The sequence below is a fragment of the Myotis nattereri genome (genome assembly GCF_964212035.1).
Source record: "Myotis nattereri genome assembly, chromosome: 1".
NCBI lineage: Eukaryota > Metazoa > Chordata > Mammalia > Chiroptera > Vespertilionidae > Myotis > Myotis nattereri.
Genome location: NC_138075.1, coordinates 211,305,416 through 211,323,717, shown reverse-complemented (window position 1 = coordinate 211,323,717; position 18,302 = coordinate 211,305,416).

Here is an 18,302-nt window from a genome sequence, read left to right as displayed (position 1 = left end):
CCCAGGCTGGACAGGCACCCAAGCGAGACCCCCACCCTGATCCAGGACACCCTTCAGAGCAAACCAGCCGGCCCCCAACCTGTGCACCAGGCCTCTATCCTATATAGTAAAAGGGTAATATGCCTCCCATCACTGGGATCAGTGGAGCTGCGAGGCCTCCTAGCACCGGGATCAGCTGAGCAGCGAGGCCTCCTGGCCCCTGGAGCAGCGTGATGGGGGCAGCGCCCAAACCCCCTGATCCCCTTGCGGCTCTGTGTGTGACAGGGTAGAGCCATAACCTCCCCATCGGCCCTGCCCTGAGTGTGACAGGGTGCAGTGCCCCAACCCCCTGATCCACCCTGCTTTGTGTGTGACTGAGGGTGGCTCCACAACCTCCCCATTGACCCTGCATTGAGTGTGACAGGGGGCGGTGCCCCAACCCCCCAATCGGCCCTACCCTGAGCGTGACTGAGGGTGGCATCGTAACCTCCCAATCTGCCCTGCTCTGTGATGACAGGAGCCGGCACCCCAACTCCCCAATCGGCCCTGCTCTGAGCCCAATCAGGGGCTTCACCTAGGGATTGGGCCTTCCCTCTGCCACCCAGGAGCAGGCCTAAGTCAGCAGGTCATTATCTCCTTAGGGGTCCCAGATTGCAAGAGGGCACAGGCCGGACTGAAGGACCCCTCTTCCCCCCCGAGTGCACTAATTTTTGTGCACCAGGCCTCTAGTATAACTATAAAGGTATTCATGAAGAATTTTGTAATAATATAAAAGAAACAAAAACTCACCTTGGAAGGTGATAAAGAAGTTTTAATCAAGACCATGGATTTAATTTATTTTCTCCTTAGTTTCCTTTGCCCTAGGACAGGGTTGGGCAAACTTTTAGTGAGTGTGTGCCAAAACCAGCATAATCTCTGACTCAAAATTCTTCTGGGTACCAACCCTAATTTTTTGAGAACATGTTACGCCTACTTGATATCTCTTAAGGTGTATGTATGTGAAGGACCTTGAAGAAATAATAAAATTCATTAGGGCGACAAAACCGCAGTATACGATGATGAAAAATACATTTATTTTTTAATGTATACATGTACACTGATAGTCTGACAGAAAACTTTATGACTCTGTTTGATATTATCAGTTGGACTTTTGCTGGTGCATCACTGATGACAGAGATTTTATATCAGGTTTATATTTTGTGACCTTCAGAGATATGCACGAGCTACTACTTTCACCCATCAGGCTACTCCTATAACGAGACTTAACAAAATTCATCACTGAGAGCAAAGATTCACAAGCATATGTGGATGAAACCAAAACACTGGTCGCATCTAGGAAGGCAGGGAGAGTTAAAGCAATCTCTCATCAATCCATGTCTATGGTCTTTAAGATAACTTGTTATGTAAAATTATTTATTTATCTAAGATGCACCTACACTGAATTTATCTGAAAAATAAAAAAGTCGATATTAAGAAAAAAATTATAAATGGAAGATTATAAGAGAGGGTTTCGTGGGCCAGCAAAAGTTACTGGTTTGCCATGTTTGGCACGCTTGCCAGGGGTTGCCCACCCCTGCCCTAGGAGGTGTATCCACCAACATATTGCTAGGAGAGGTGTCTGAGATTTTGCTGCCTATGATTTCTTCTAGGATTTATATGGTTTTTCAACTTACATTTAAGTCTTTTATCCATTTTGACTTCATTCTTGTGTATGGTGTAAGTTGGTGGTCTAGTTTCATTTATTTGCATGTATCTGTCCAATGTTTCCATCACCATTTATTGAAGAGACTGTGTTGACTCCATTGTGTGCTCTTGCCTCATTTGTCAAATATTAATTTAAGGTAATGGCTTGGGTTGATTTCTGGGGTCCCTGTTCTGTTCCATTGATCTATATGCCTGTTCTTGTGCCAGTACCAGGCTGTTTTGATTACAGTGGCTTTGTAGTATAACTTGATAGCTAGTGTTTTGATCCCTCTAACTTTGTTCTTCTTTCTGAAGATTGCTGAGACTATTCAGGATCTTTATTGGTTCCATACAAATTTTCAGAGTATTTGTTCTAGCTCTGTGAAATATGCTGTTGGTAATTTAATTGGAATTGCATTGAATCTATAGATTGCTTTAGGAAGTATTGAATTTGGCAATGATTACTTTGATATGACACCAAAAGCATAAGCAACAAATTAAAGAAACAAATAAATTGAACTTCATTTAAATTAATAGCTGTTATGTATCAAATAACACTATAAAAAGAGTGAAAAGGCATCTCATGAATGGAAGAAAATAATTTTAAACCATAAATTAATAAGATACTGATATTATATAAAGAACTACAACTCAATAAGAAATATATAATTCTTCCAGGAAAATTGCAGAAAATATATATGTATCTCTTTGAAAATAAAATGACCACCATTATACTCAATACCAAAGTTATAAAGTAGATTAAATTACTTTGAAGACTTTCACAATTTCACAATTTGAAATGACTCCCTCAATTTCAAGTTTCCCTCAGTATTCCTTAATACTAACTTCCAGTTCATTAATTCTTTCTTAAACCATGTATAATCTTACTGGATTTTATATAATTTGCAGTAAAATCATCATTGTTAGTTTTAATTCAGTATTTTGTTGTTTTGGTGGTAGCATTTTTATTATTTATGCATTCTTGATCATAATTTAAAGTTATGAACCTATTATTATCCTCCTGTATTAATGCAATAATCCTATAGGCCAGTGATGGCGAACCTATGACACGCGTGTCAGAGGTGACACGCGAACTCATTTTTTTGGTTGATTTTTCTTTGTTAAATGGCATTTAAATATATAAAATAAATATCAAAAATATAAGTCTTTGTTTTACTATGGTTGCAAATATCAAAAAATTTCTATATGTGACACGGCACCAGAGTTAAGTTAGGGTTTTTCAAAATGCTGACATGCCGAGCTCAAAAGGTTTGCCATCACTGCTATAGGCTAATATGAAAATTGTCCCCTGGACCAGGATTTCGACTAGGAGTTTGACCAGAAGGCATGGTCAGCCAGCCAACTGCCTGTAGCCCCTCTGATTGGGCAAGGCCGGCCAGAGGAGGGGCCGCAGGCGGTTGGCGGGCTGGCCTTGCCCCCCTGGTTGAACTCCCAGTCCGGGGGACAATATTCATATTAGCTTGGCCCAATCCGTCCAAATCAGGGCAGGCTGGCCAGACCCCACTGGTGCACAAATTCGTGCACTGGGCCTCTAGTATAAAATATGTGTGTGTCTGTTTCTATTTGTTTATTTGTGTGTGCGTGTGTGTGTGTGTGAGCGCGTGTGCAGGTTCCCACTCACGTTTCCTCCTTATATTTAATTTGTATCTGTTTTGATTATAACACTAGAGGCCTGGTGCATGAAATTTGTGCATGGGAGGTGTGTTCTTCAGCCCGGCCTGCACCCTATCCAATCTGAGACCCCTCGAGATATGTCTGACTGCCTGTTTAGGCCCAATCCCGTGGGTAGTCGGACGTCCCTCTCACAATTCAGGACTGCTGGCTCCCAACTGCTTGCCTGCCTGCCTGCCTGATTGCCCCTAACTGTTTCTGACTGCCAGCCTGATAACCCCCTAACCATTCCCCTGCCAGCCTGATCGACACCTAACTGCTCCCCTGCTGGCCCGATTGCCCCCAACTGCTCTCCCCTGCCAGCCTGGTTGCCCCTAACTGCCCTCCCCTGCAGGCCTGGGTCTGCCCCAAATGTCCTCCCCTGCTGGCCTGATTGCCCACTACTGCCCTCCCCTGCCAGCATCTTGTGGCGGCCATCTTGTGTCCACATTGGGGCAGCCATCTTGTGTGTTGGAGTGATGGTCAATTTGCATATTACCTCTTTATTATATAGGAATTTTGTTTTTCTTATACATCTATTTTAGAAATTCTTCACAACCATGAGTACAATTGGGTTCCTCCAGAGTAAATTTTGACTCTCCATTTGCCAAGCAGCTACAAGTAACCTGCAAGATTTCTAATTTAAGATTTTTGGCTGCAAAACTGCATTAGAAATTTGTGAATATAAATTTTCAGTATTGTTATATGGTATTGTTTATAATAATTGTTAATACTGGGCATTCTAATTGGCAACAAGTTACATAGGAATTATTTTCCATATAGTATACAAGGAGTGTATTTATGTTCCCACTTACATTAGGAATTCAGATTTAGGGGTTTAGGAGCCTTTTTGATATAACATTATGGATGGTCTATTCTTGTGCCTTAACTTCTTCCAGTGATAATTTAAATGACTAATTTCAGTTCAAATGGCTTGCAAGACCTCAGATGAAAGGAAAAAATCTTTCTATGCCTCTGGCATTCTTATTAGATAGCTAATTATTTTAAAGAAATATATTTTGTGTTGAATACAGAACTATTGGTTTGTTTAGCACAGGAGCCAATTCAGGTAGCAGAAATTGATGTCCAGATGTTTGCTTTTGTTTGTTTAAGACTGAAAATGTTTCAGTAATGAGATTTTCATTTTTTCTTAACAACTAATTATTTTCTTTAGTCATTATAGGAAGAAATTAAAGACTACTATTATTATTAAGCATTAGTAAATTCATATCTAACTTACAAAATAAAAGATGACAAAATGTTAGCTAAATACAAAGGAATTCAAGAGTGTATTAAGAATTCATTCTACATCTACCTGCCATATTGAAACATGCAAGCGTCCAACCTTGAATATCCTATGCCTCTTGTCTTCCTTTGTAATTTAACCTTAATCCTTAGGAAGGACTAAATCCATAATGCCTTCTTGCATATCCCAAACAAAATAGTTTCTGCTATTCCTGGATATTTATAATTCCTTATAAAAACTTTTAATTTGCTACAGATAAAGAATAAGAAAAAGTTAACCGACAGTACATGGAACTGACGCCATATTTACAGCTTAAATCATTTACCGTTTGAAATAATTTATGATTAGGTCTTGTCATTTCTCATAATGTTACAAAAATATTTTTAAATGATAGATTTTTTTTAGCTATTAACATTTCTGAGTGTTTAATGAAATAATTTACATTTGATGGGCCAATGTGTATCAATGTTGATGTTGCTAATTTGAAAACGTTCCTCTAAGACAACATGTACAGTATGTCCTCCTTCTGGGGGAATGAGTGTCTATGAGAGGAATCATCAGTGTGTTTACGTGTTAAATCCTATTCTTACAATGCTTCTTTAAAATGGCAACTAAATGTTTTAGATAAATTCCAACTTCATATGTACATCTGAAATATGTGATATATTTTATTTATATACAAGATGGAAATATTGTGTCTTAGATACTTTTAAAATCAGGATTAACTAAATGCATTAGCAGCCTGCATAACTTACAAAAGACTGTACCTCACTAATATTTTCTAGCTTTGACTTCTAGGAAGTTGACTGGCTCAGGAATTTCTTAGCCCACTAATAATGTCAGAACAATTTCTGACATTCACTAAGAGTGGGAGCTATCCAGACACGATGCTTTCTGGGATTTGAACATTGTGACTTTTCCTAATGCACTCCCACTCTTTTACCCACGTATTCTCTCTGTATTATTTCAGAGATGAAATTAGTGCTACTGTCAAGAGTTTACAATTGAAATGCCATTGTTATTCAGTGTTCATATTATACCCAAAACAATGATCAAAGATAAACTAAAGGTCAAGGTGCAGTGCGTTAGAAAACAAGCAAACACTCACACAGACACAAAACTGGCAATTACAGTGGAAGCACATAAGTGGCAACATTTCTTCTTAGTGACAGAGTATATACTGCAACTGAATGTAAAAATCAAAGGTGATAGTGACACAAATTAATTTTGTTCATATCATGAGCATTTAGAGCAGATACAGCACCAGGCAAGTTCATAGAGCAGCAAAAATTGAAAACACAAAAGACTTATTAAGGCCATCAAGTTCATCTCATGCCCAGTGAAAGCTTGTTTAGAGCAAGAATGATGGATGGTTCTTATTCTTCGTCTTCTCTAGCTTGAAATATTTTGAGAAGCAAGGCTTTTGCTTTTCTTCATTTCAATTCAGTACAGCCCCAAACTAACACATCAGTTTTATCACAAACATGCCCCATGTGTGTACCCAGAGCTCAAAAATAATTGCCCTTCCTCTAGTCCTCTAACGTAGGCAACTTGTCTTTTTTGTACCTTTGAGTAGCTTTTCATGCTGTTGAAATAGTCTCCCCATATTTCCCATAGAATTTTCTCCATTTTTTTCTAGGTCATCATTTCTAGGAAGTATTTCTGTGTATCTTCAGTTTCTACTTTTTAATTTATTAACTTTTTATTTTGAATTAATTTTTGACTTACAGTAAATTCTCAAAAATAGTATAGAAACCTCCTTTACATTCTACTCCCATTTTCCTCAATATTATTGTTCTCAGTAGCCAAGGTGCAATTCTCAAAAGTAGGAAATTAATATTGTTACAATACTAGTAAAAACTACAGACTATTCAAATGTTGACTGTTTTTTCCACTCTTGTCCTTGTGTTAAAGACCTGTATTTAGATATATGAGACTGGAATTCATGGAAGAAATTGTGGATAGAGATAATTTATTTAGAAGTCATAAACATATAGGTATTCAAAACCATGGCTTTGGAGTAATCACCTAAGAAGTGAGTACAGGTAGAAAATAAATAGCAAAATAGTAACCTCTGGAGATATCCATCATTTAGAAATAGGGAAGATGGGGAATTCACCAAAGAGACTGAAAATGGCCAGCGAGTACTGAGATTAATGACCAGGGAGCAATTCTGATGGTGCAGTGAAAGGATTTTTTAACTGTGAGAAAGATATGTTCTTCCATAGGAAATATAGGATTTGAACCTCTACCTACAAACAAAAAGTAGAATGTTTAATAATTCCCAAAGAAGAAAGGGCTGTGTTTATGGTTACAGCTCCAGGTATGTGAGCAGCTAATAGTTTTGCTAACATGTAGAAATTCTCTATTAGTTTTATTTTTCCGGTGATGTTTTTAAAGCAAGATTACCAGCTGAGACCTGGAGATGAGTTTGTAAATATAAGGGTACTTAATGCAAGCAGTTTAGTTTTTTTAACATTTTATTTATTTCAGAGAGGAAGGGAGAGGGAGAGAGAGATAGAAACATCAATGATGAGAGAGAATCATTTATCAGCTGCCTCCTGCACGACCCGCACTGGGGATTGATTCTGCAACCTGGGCATGTGCCCTGACCTGGAATCTAACCATGACCTTCTGGTTCACAAGTCTGACACTCAACCACTGAGTAACACTGGTCGGGTTATACAAGCAGTTTTAATGGTCACAGCTCAAACACAGCTTAACACGGGGAATGGGCATTTCATACTTACTAGTTGTCTTGATAGTTTTGTTTAACTAATCTAATGGATGGATCTTTTCCAAGAAGTTCTTGGATCCAGGCTCTGTTCAACATTTGGCTCTCAATACATCAACATGGGCTTCATCTAGACTGCAAGGAGAGTCAGTAAGGGAGAACATAAGTTCTTAACTGCTTTGATCTTCAAGTGCCTCATAATCTGTATTCACATTTCATTGCCAAGAATTAGTCACTATGAACCTGTCAACTGTGACAAAGTCAAACAATATAGTTTAGCTCTATAATCAGGATATGTTTTTTGTGACCATTGAGCCCATCTCTGCTAGAGTTGGGTTGAACATTTGAGGAGAAAAGGGGGTGGCATTATTTTAAGTCATTAGAAAAATACAAATTACTAGACATAGAATAACTACTGAGCAGCACTAAAGTCTTTCTTGATATACATAGTTTTTAAAGTGAGAGTATTTAACACAGTTTGGTATTAGTTTTTAAATCAATGTTCATGGTTGTAAAGTGAGTTGTAATATATCTGCCTATGGAGAATAGGAAAAGAATTGAATTTAATCATGTTAGAGATTTGCATGGAAGATTCAAGTGAAGGAGGCAAGAAAGTTGAGGGAACTGGCAAATAAGTGGTTATAAAATTGATCATGAATCCAACCTGAATCCTGAAGAATGCAAAGATATAAACTCCGTGAGTGACAATGAAAGATTGTAGGGTCAACGGATTCATGGTCCCACTGGGATTTAAATTTTTTTTTATTTGGGTCAGGTATCAGAGGGAATGAGGTAGAAATGTACAAAGCCACACACATAGATACATACACACAAAAACAAAGAAGATATAACCCAGAATATAAATCACATGTATTATACTAATACTTGAGAGGCCAGAATGTAAATCAATAAAAATGTATAATGCATCAGAAAGGCCAAAATATCTTACTAACCAAAGGGGAAAATTTTTTTATGCAAATATTAGAAAGTTGAGGTTTCTTGTGTGTGTGTGTGTGTGTGTGTGTGTGTGTGTGTGTTGGTTTTTTTGTTGTTTGTTTTTAGTGTGTGTTTTTGTCAGTGATTTATTGTAAAGGGAGATAAATTACTATCTAAAATCAAGTGAGTCATTTTTCTGTGATTATAATCAACAGTTTTTGGAAATATTAAGAAATCCTCACAGTGATTTACAACATAGAAAATTGCAATATATTTGATAAATTTACTAATTCTTATCAATAGCCCCTAAAAGGACAGCTATAACCAAAAGAATAATGGACTAGTATAGACACGCAACCAGGGTTTTAATTAATGTTTGTGTTAATTGATCATTACTAATTGGGATGATAAAATAGAATATATTAATTAAATAAAATAATAATAAACATATAAATATTTTAATAAGATTTAAATCACAAAATGGTGTTGTAGGCTTTACAAATATAATCATAGCCAGGTTTCTTTTCCATCCAGGTACAATCAGTTTGATGAAATGCTTGTTTTGACCATGCAAACTAGCCTGTCTTGTGTGGCTCAGTGGTTGAGCATTGACCCATGAATAAGGAGGTCACAGTTTGATTCCAAGTCAGGGCACATGCCTGGGTTAGGCTTGATTCCCAGTTGGTGGTGTGCAGGAGGCAACCAATTGATGATTGTCATCATTGATGTTTCTATCTCTCTCTACCTCTCCCTTTCTCTCTCTGAAGTCAATTTAAAAAGAAAATGCAAACTAGAACTAGTTCCAACCTGCTTGATATAGTAAAGAACTAAGTAAAATGAGAAGTTTGTATTTATGCACAAATTCATCATGAGAAACATTAGGTGAAGACAGGAAACTGTACCCAGCAGCATCGAGCCACGTAGGGATTGCACAAACATCTGCCAGCTACCTGGGTTGTTCACCCCATAACTTTCCACTCTATTTTAGACAACCCTCCCTCCAGCACTTTACATTAACCTACTAAATGGTTGTAAAACTTTAATACTATTTTTATTTAGCTTCTATGTTTGTCTTTTTAGTTATAAGTCACTAATGTTTCCCTAACACCATTTCGATGTTGTTTGTGTTTTATTGCTTTAGTATGGTAATTTTTAGGTAAAGCTGACTGTACTGGAATTGTTCACTCCTCAATTTCCTTTCAGTGGGGTAAGCAGGATCATGTGATTTACTTTGGCTAATGGGCTCTGCGAGAAGTACATTGTGGGATAAAGTATAGGGCCACAGGCACATAACTCTCCCACTGTCCCTGTCCTGCCTCATCTACATAGGAGGGCAAATGTTTTGATAGTATGGCTGCCGGAAGGCAGAACCACTGTCAACTATATTATTTCATGTTTGCATGAAGATTCTTAGAAGAAATTTGGGGCTAGCATCAGACTTTATATAAAAGAAAAATAAACATTTATAAGGTTAAGTCCCTAAGATTTTGAGGTTGTCTCCTACTGAAGCATAGCAAATAATATTTTGACTTTTATAGAAGTAAAAATTAATTGCCAAGTTTGGCCTATAGAGTGTTTCACCATTGGCCTACTTTAGGGTTTTTAATGTTAACCTTAATAATTTCTCTAGAATGTGTAGGAGCTGCTCTGAATCAGCTGTTTTGTAGTCTTACATTAAATATATCTCAGTAAATAATGTCTTCCCACCCTGCCCTCCCTATGCCCTAGTCCTTACCTTTAGATTGATTATAAGAGCCAAGGCTCTCCTCCTGTGCAAATGGCTGGATAATTTATAGATGATAGATAAGGACACATGATTGTATGTTACTTATAAAGAAAGAGAAGCAGCTGCCCCTCTACCCTCCTGAGGGTATATTCCCCAATCCAGCTATTTGGTATAAAAATAACATTTCTCCCAGAGCCAGATGGGCCCTAGTTCCTCTGCTCTTGACACCTTCTAACTTTCCTGGCTTCATTGTACCTTGAAACGCAAATACCCAGAAAGACAGTAGATCTAGTCTTCCGGCAACTTGGGAAGTTTAAACATGGAGCCTACTCTGGTATGTAACTACAGTCCCTCTCCTAGAGATGGAAAGTTTTATTATCACTTTGGATAAAAGCAATTAACTAAACAAATGTTTATAGATAGACAGCTCATAGTTTGTGAAGGCTCTTAGGAGGCTGGGATTTTTGTTGTTGTTTTTACAGAAAACACTGAGAAATCCAGGAAAGTGTTCTTTCCCATACCATCAAGGTAGCAAAAGGGACAGCTCCTTTTCATTTTTAATATATTTTTACTGATTTCAGAGAGGAAGAGAGATGGAGAGAGATATAAACATCAATTATGAGAATCATTGACCTGCTGCCCCCTTCCCCTCCCCTCCACTGGGGATAGAGCCCGCAACCCAGGCATGTGCCCTGATTGGGAATCAAACCATGACCTCCTGGTTCATAGCTCTATGCTCAACCACTGAGCACACTGGCCAGACCTTTTTTATTCCTAGTTAAAAGATCACTATAATTCATTTTAGAGACAAAATTGAGTTTTATACATGTTTCTGACAAAGTTGGCCAGCTATCTATTTACTGAGATGGGATTAGATCATTTTGTTCTCTAGGTTAAAACAAACATTATTAAGAAATTGTTTTCAAATTTACATAGAATAACTTTAGTTTCTGACTTAATGTGAATACTAGCTAACACTATTCCAATACTGACTTGGGTCATATACTATTTTAAGCCCTGCATTATATTAACTCACTTATCTCCCACAAGCCAATAAGGTAAGTTCTATTCTTACATTCTGCCCCATGAAACCCATTCTACATGTAAGAAAACTGAACAACAGAGAAGTCAAGAAATGTTCCCAAGGTCGCACAGTTGGAATATGATCTTAATTCTAAACTGGAGATTCCATTCTCATAATTATTATACTCCACTCCCCTTAATATAGTAAAGCACTGTGCATCCCTAGTTCTCTCCCATGCCATCCAACTCATGAGGTGCCATTAAAATGTGATGAATTAAGTGATACATATTGTTCAAAAGAGTGTGTTGGGACCTTTCAAACCCTCTTAAATGAAAGATATATACAAATAACAGGTGGCATAATAAAATTGAATTCCAAGGAATTTGAGTATATTACATCCCTCCACAAGGATAAATTAAATATATATTTTTAACATAAAAAATGTTGCTTGTTCTGTAGTTTTGAAAACTGTTATTGTGTATATGCATGCAGTAGAATCTGTGTTTCTTCCTTGGATCGTGACTTCTTTTTGACTTGGCTCCAGTTAACCTTTGTAACTTGTTCAATGAGAAACTCCAGTGAACTGTATCACTGTACACAATTAATGGCCGACTGGTCTATAATAAATGGAAATGCCACCACTGCTTAGCAATTAGCTTATGGATCATCTCCAACCACTTAGAACCTCTTCCGTCTGCAGCATTTAAACATGCTGGGTTATTTAAATTATACTTAAAGCGAAAGGCAATATTCAATTACTGGTGGGTTCATTGTGTGAAATTGTCACCATTATGACTAACAGCCCTTATGAAAAACAATTAATTTAGTGTCTTGTTGCTAGGTCAACTATAAAAGCTAATTCCCCTAGGAAAGAATTATGTTTATCAGTACATACCCTTTTATAATGCTTTGATCCAAAACATGAACATGACCCCTTTAAGAAAAAGTTGCTGAACTTGAATGTGCAAGTATATCTTTAACATTAACTTAGGGTAGGGGGGAGGATCCGTCATTTATGTTTCTTGCTAAAAGAACATAGTGACAGGTAAAAAGGAAATAAAAGCTCATTTTACAAAGAAAGCAGGTATATTCTCTCATTTAAAATCTATCTTTGGGAACTCAATAACTCACATTCAGGGAAGGAATGGCAGCTAGACAAAGGCATTTGACTTTGCATAGAAGAGTTCAAGTATAAAAGAGATATGTTTCATTTTAAACCCAGTAGCATTAAACACAAATAACTTTCTCATCTAACTAAACCACTGAGTTAAAAAGAAACAAGAAACAAAGCAACACAGCTTTTTTTTTTCAGTAAATGTTTTCAATAGGCACATAAAAGAACCCTTCTTGATTTATTCATAATCCCTTGGGTGAGGTGAGAGAAAAGCCACTCTGTGCTCTGGAAAATCACTGTCTGCTTGTATTCAGAGTCTTCCCTGAAGGAGCTAAGATTTGGTGTCATTCTGCCCCATGAAACCCTTAAAATAAAGGAGTCAATAAGTTGGAGTGTGGTGCATTTGTTTATATATATTTGTTGTATTTATAGGCATTTATACATGTCTGCAGTCCCAATGGATCTATTTGGACAATGTTTTAACTTCTTTTCTAATCATTTCTTTCCTAAAATTATTGTCTAATCTTGTACTTAGTCCTCTACAATATAGTATTTTATTTTCCATTAATCAAATTCTTCATTTGGGCTCTTACAAAAGTTCCTACAATAGTGAATTATTATTGCTCTGTGTTCTCAAAGGAAACTTGGAGGTAACAGGTTACCTGTTTATTTATCACATAAATGACTGAAAAACACCACTATTGAGAAATCTTGTTATTACAGTTTCCCAAAACAATTTGTTGTCTGTCTTGATATTATTGAACAATTTAACCATAAGTATATGTCAGTCTTTTGTACACCATCACCCTAGATATGTTTTTATTTTACCTCTTCACATTGCATTGTAACAGCACCTATGAATAAATCACATCCTGTTACGAAATCTTAAGGATAGTAATTGCATTTTACTCATCCTTGTATCTCCTATATTGATAGAGTATATGACCTACTTGTATTTTCTAAATAAATAAATGAGTGAAGTAATAACTGGTGTTATTAATTTAATTTAGCAAATAGGTTGAACATATTGATAATAGAGAATTGTGCCAGACGTATACACAGTGATAAAATAACATGGTGCAATAATACTTTCTATGGGTAATAATAAGGTACCCAAACAACTGCACATCAGTATGCCATAAAAGACTCAAGAGTCACAAAGCTTACTCTTAGGCCAATTAGTCTGTCCAAAATCCAAAAAGAAAATTCTCAGTAATTTGCTAGTGGATCCAACTCATTCAAGGATAGCTTTAAATAGGTTCCAGAAAATGATGAAAAGAAAAAAAAAAAAAAAACTAAAAGAAAACCTATCAGTATCTCTGATTTATGTAGATCTTCATGGTTTATAAAATATATTTCAGAATGATCATCTTGTTGATGCTCAGAAGAACATGGTAAAATAGTTTTGGTTTTGTTATACCCCTTTTACAGTCAAGGAAAGTAATTCTCAAAATATTAAAGGGACTTCCACAAGATGGTACAGAAATTTGAACCAAGATAACTCCATGGCCTTACTTCGCAGAGTATGGTCCTTAGATAAGTAGCATGGACCTTATTGGGAATTTAGAGTCTTAGACCCCAGACATACAGAATCAAATCTGCCTTTACACATGTTTCACAAGGGATAAATATGCATGCATAATTTTATAACATTTCAGAAGTGCTGGTCTAGTTCGCCTCATACTATGTTATCTCTATCTTTACATTAAGAAATTAGGGCCAAAACCGGTTTGGCTCAGTGGATAGAGTGTCGGCCTGCGGACTGAAGGGTCCCAGGTTCCATTCGGTCAAGGGCATGTACCTGGGTTGCGGGCACATCCCCAGTGGGAGATGTGCAGGAGGCAGGTGATCGATGTTTCTCTCTCATCGATGTTTCTAACTCTCTATCTCTCTCCCTTCCTCTCTGTAAAAAATCAATAAAATTTATTTTAAAAAAATTAAAAAAAAAGAAATTAGGCATCGTATAAGATGCAGTGGTACTTCTAGAAAAAGTAGAGACTGAAGGGTAAAATGCAAATCTGCACACATACAGTCTAGTGAGCAGGAATTATGACAAACATTTGGGAGTGTTTGTTTACTTGTTTTGAAAAGAAAAAGTTTGGGATAAAAAAAGGTGGCTTCAAAATAAATAACAAAAAATCAATGCAAGGGAAAAATTACAGTTTAGTGTTTTGGGAAATTGAGTATATAAAACTAAGCCAGGATTATAAGCATAAGTGATTTCAAACTCAAGGTGCTGAATGTAGCTTCCTTCCTTTCTGTCATCACAGTGCCTATATTTGCAGAGAATTTGCTAATTATGACAATTACTTAAAAATACAAAAATGAAATAGTGTCAGCATTACACTTTCTATAGCCCGCATTAGAAAGTATAATGTATGTGATTGCCAGATTACATTAGAATGCATATCATACTAAAGTTAGAATACACTGACATGCAAAGCTATTTTTTAAGTTCTTGTTTTTTGTCATCTGTTTATTTTGTCATTGATGCTCATTATTTTTCTCTATGCTGATCCTTAGTACCAATATTGAAAGAGATTTCAGAAGAATGTTTTATGTGAGATTATATGAATAAATATAAAAACACTTACTTTAGTGGGAGTTGTTCCATATTATCAATCATTTCCTAAAATGAGGCTTATACATGTATGAAGTAAGGACAACCAGAAAATGCCCTTCTGAACTCAAACAAATGACTGATTCTGTAGAAAGTGGATAAAAGTTTCCTTTTATTTTATTTGGGTGGAAAATAACTTTCAAAGGTCTTAAATATCTGAATGTATAGGTAGCAGTTCCTCCTTTGGTTGCAAGTTCAAACTAGATTTTTCTGTCCCCTTAAAACTCATTCATTCATGATATTGATAGATGCTACTGAAACCCCTAATGAAATGCCCCTATTTACTTTGGGAACTGTGGTTTGGAAGAGACCTACAACAGGATTCTTATAAAATTGGTAGCAGAAGCCTGGGCAGTGTGTCACAATGGTTGAGTGTTGACCTATGAACCAGGAGGTCATGGTTCAATTCCTGGTCAGGGCACATGTCCGGGTTGTGGGCTCGATCCCCAGTAGGGGGCATGCAGGAGGCTGCCAATCAATGATTCTCTCTCATCATTGATGTTTCTCTCTCTCCCTCTCCTTTCCTCTCTGAAATTAATAAAGGTATATTTTTTTAAAAAAATAATAAAATTAAAAAATAATAAAACTGGTAGCAGTGAAAATGTTCCTGTTGAGGGGAGACTATATCTTTCTATAATTTATAGAATTATTTAATCTATGTTTTCCTTCTCTTGGGATTTTCAGGGTGGGGGCGGGGGAGGTTAAGAATGTAGTTAAGTTTTGATCTTACCATGGGAGGTTAGGAAATAGGTAGAGAATTCCCAAGTATTGGGGGAAATTAAGCTTATTATTATCTGAATAACATTTCTTTCCATAGTCAAATTATATCCATTTCCTTTGTCTTTTTTTGCTATAGTCAGATTATATTCAGTATTAGTAAGAAGCATTATTTTCAACAGTGGACTCTTGGAATTTTATTGTGACTTCAGACAGTGATGTAGCACAGTGTATTGATTTTTACTCCATGCAGAATATACATTTACACTCTAATCATTAACCTTACCAAGATATTTGACTTAATGAAAACCCTTGGGAATGTTTGTTGCTGCATTTGTTATCAACATGTGAAAAAGCAGCCTTCGGCTATTATCCAGTGGCAGGACTCACTAAACTCCATTGATTGAAATGAGGCAGAACATACATTGTAATATTTTATTTCAAAAACATTAGTAAATTTATTTAAAAATAAAATGTGTATACCTTCCAGAACATACCTCCATTTACCAGGTTTTCTTTTATTTTCCCCACTGACGCTTTGACATTAGGGACTTGCTGACTCTGGAAAGCTTACCTCTCCCAAGGTTAGCCAGTCCTTGAGATCATAAACAACTTACCCAATGAGCAAGACATGTCAGAATGTTTCTGATCTCCAGAATATATTATAGGTCATATAATACAGGGTGAAGCAAAAGTAACTACAATTGTGAGTACGCAAAACACAGTTTATTCTTGTACTATTATTTATTAACTAGAGGCCTGATGCACGAAGATTCGTGCAAGAATGGGCCTTCCTTCCCCTGGCTGCTGGTACCATCTTTGCTCTGGCTGGAGCCGCCTTCTGCCTTCGTTCTGGCCCAGAGCTGCCTTTCTGCCTTCCCACACTGGCCAGAGGCCTGAAGCAGCTGGGGTTGTGTAGAACACCTGCGTCATCACCATGGCGATGACACAAGTGTCCCGCCCTGCCCCCGGCCGCTCAGTGCATGAGTATGCAAATTAACACTCCATCTTTGTTGGGTTAATTTGCAAACTCCTGATTGGCTGGTGGGCATCGTGAAGGTACAGTCAATTTGCATCTTTATCTTTTATTAGTGTAGATTATTGTATTAATTTTCAAACAAACAACTCTAAACCTACTTTTGTCCCATCCTGTATAGAGTTTAAAATCAACTTTCAATAGCATGGTGAATTGAGAAGATACACATCAATTAAACATAGTAGAAATGATGCAAACAACATGAAAAATAGTTTAGACACATGCCTAGTATTAAAATAAAGACATAGAAGTCCCTATTGATTAGATATAAAATGGGAACTCAAAATCAAAGCAATAAACTGACCTGAGTCATGGATGTTGGGGAGAAAATGTAACACCCAGATAGTCAAAGGGAAAAGTACTTTGACCCGTAGTGTGCTGGAGAACGCGATCACGCTCCTCCTGCAGTGTCACTATTAGATGCTAATAGTTCACTCTATTGACAGATGGCACCTAAGTGCAGATTACTTATGATGCCAAATGTTTGTAGTTCTAAAATTGAATATGTAACTTCATTTACTTGTGATTCATAATTTTTTTCCTAAACTGCTGTAAAATCAGCAAAAATGCCTTGGCAATTTTAGCATTGTCCTAGGATATTGGTTGGCACTCAAAGGGTTAATAAAACTTCACAATAGCAGTCATGGTCTCTATTCAAGTGATCTAGGATCTGGGATTCTCTACATATGTAAACCCCATAGCTTAAAAATGCTACTTGAATCTTAAACCCAAATAAAACCTTCCAAAAAACAAAATCTAACTATAAATATTATGACCGCCAATATGACAAACAAGCAAGAAAGCCATTTCTCTTTCTATAGACTTAGAAACAAAAGTAAAAGGCAATTGTAAATAATAAAATCCTATAAAAGTGATGCTAACCCAAGTTTATTTGTGAGAAATTAAACTCTATATCTATATGCATTCCAAATTACAGAAGCTGCATGGATCATAAACCTAAATCAAGAAATTAGCATACAAATTATTCCAGTACCATTAGAAAGTTAGAGCTGCAAGAGATATAAACTTAAAATTGCTATCTGGACACTTTTAAAGTGTATGACCAATTCAGAAAAGGACCTCTCCATAGTGAAAAATTCAAAATTAAAAGTGATAATATATACAAGAAAATAACTGAGTATGAAGGGAATTGTCAGTTACAAAAGTAAGAGGAATCATCTCCTAAATTAAACATGATATTTGAACAATATTACATTACTGTGTTAAATAACATTCATGAGACAAAGTCAGAATAGAAAATGTACTAAGAAGAAATGTCAGCATTTCAGTAGACCTACATATTTAAAAAAATTATTTCTTGAAATATTAATAAAGTAAAATCCAGTATATCAGCTAAAAAATAGTAGACACAGATAGAGAGCATGAACTAAATGAATAAATATGAAAGAGAAAAAGTTGCCCAGAGGGCAGAAAGAACACAACATATGGATGATCGCTTAAGAGACATGAGAAACATAGAGGAGAAACTGATAACGTTTACTCTAAGTTTAATTAGTGTTCAAGAAGGAAAATAAATTAGAAAAAGCAATATTCAAACTGATGATAATTATGAATTTTCATAATTAAACATAGACATGAGTTTGCAATTTCTATATATATATATATACAATCTCAAGAAGAAATAAATGAAAACAAATATACAATTATCATGGTAAGATGCATCACACACAACAAGAAATATAGCAGATTAATAGAAAAAAATCAAAATAAAGTTATAAAAAATGACAATCTAATTGACAGATTTTTGTTTTTATTTCCAACCAGAGGGTCTAAAAGGCATTGAAATAAATACCGT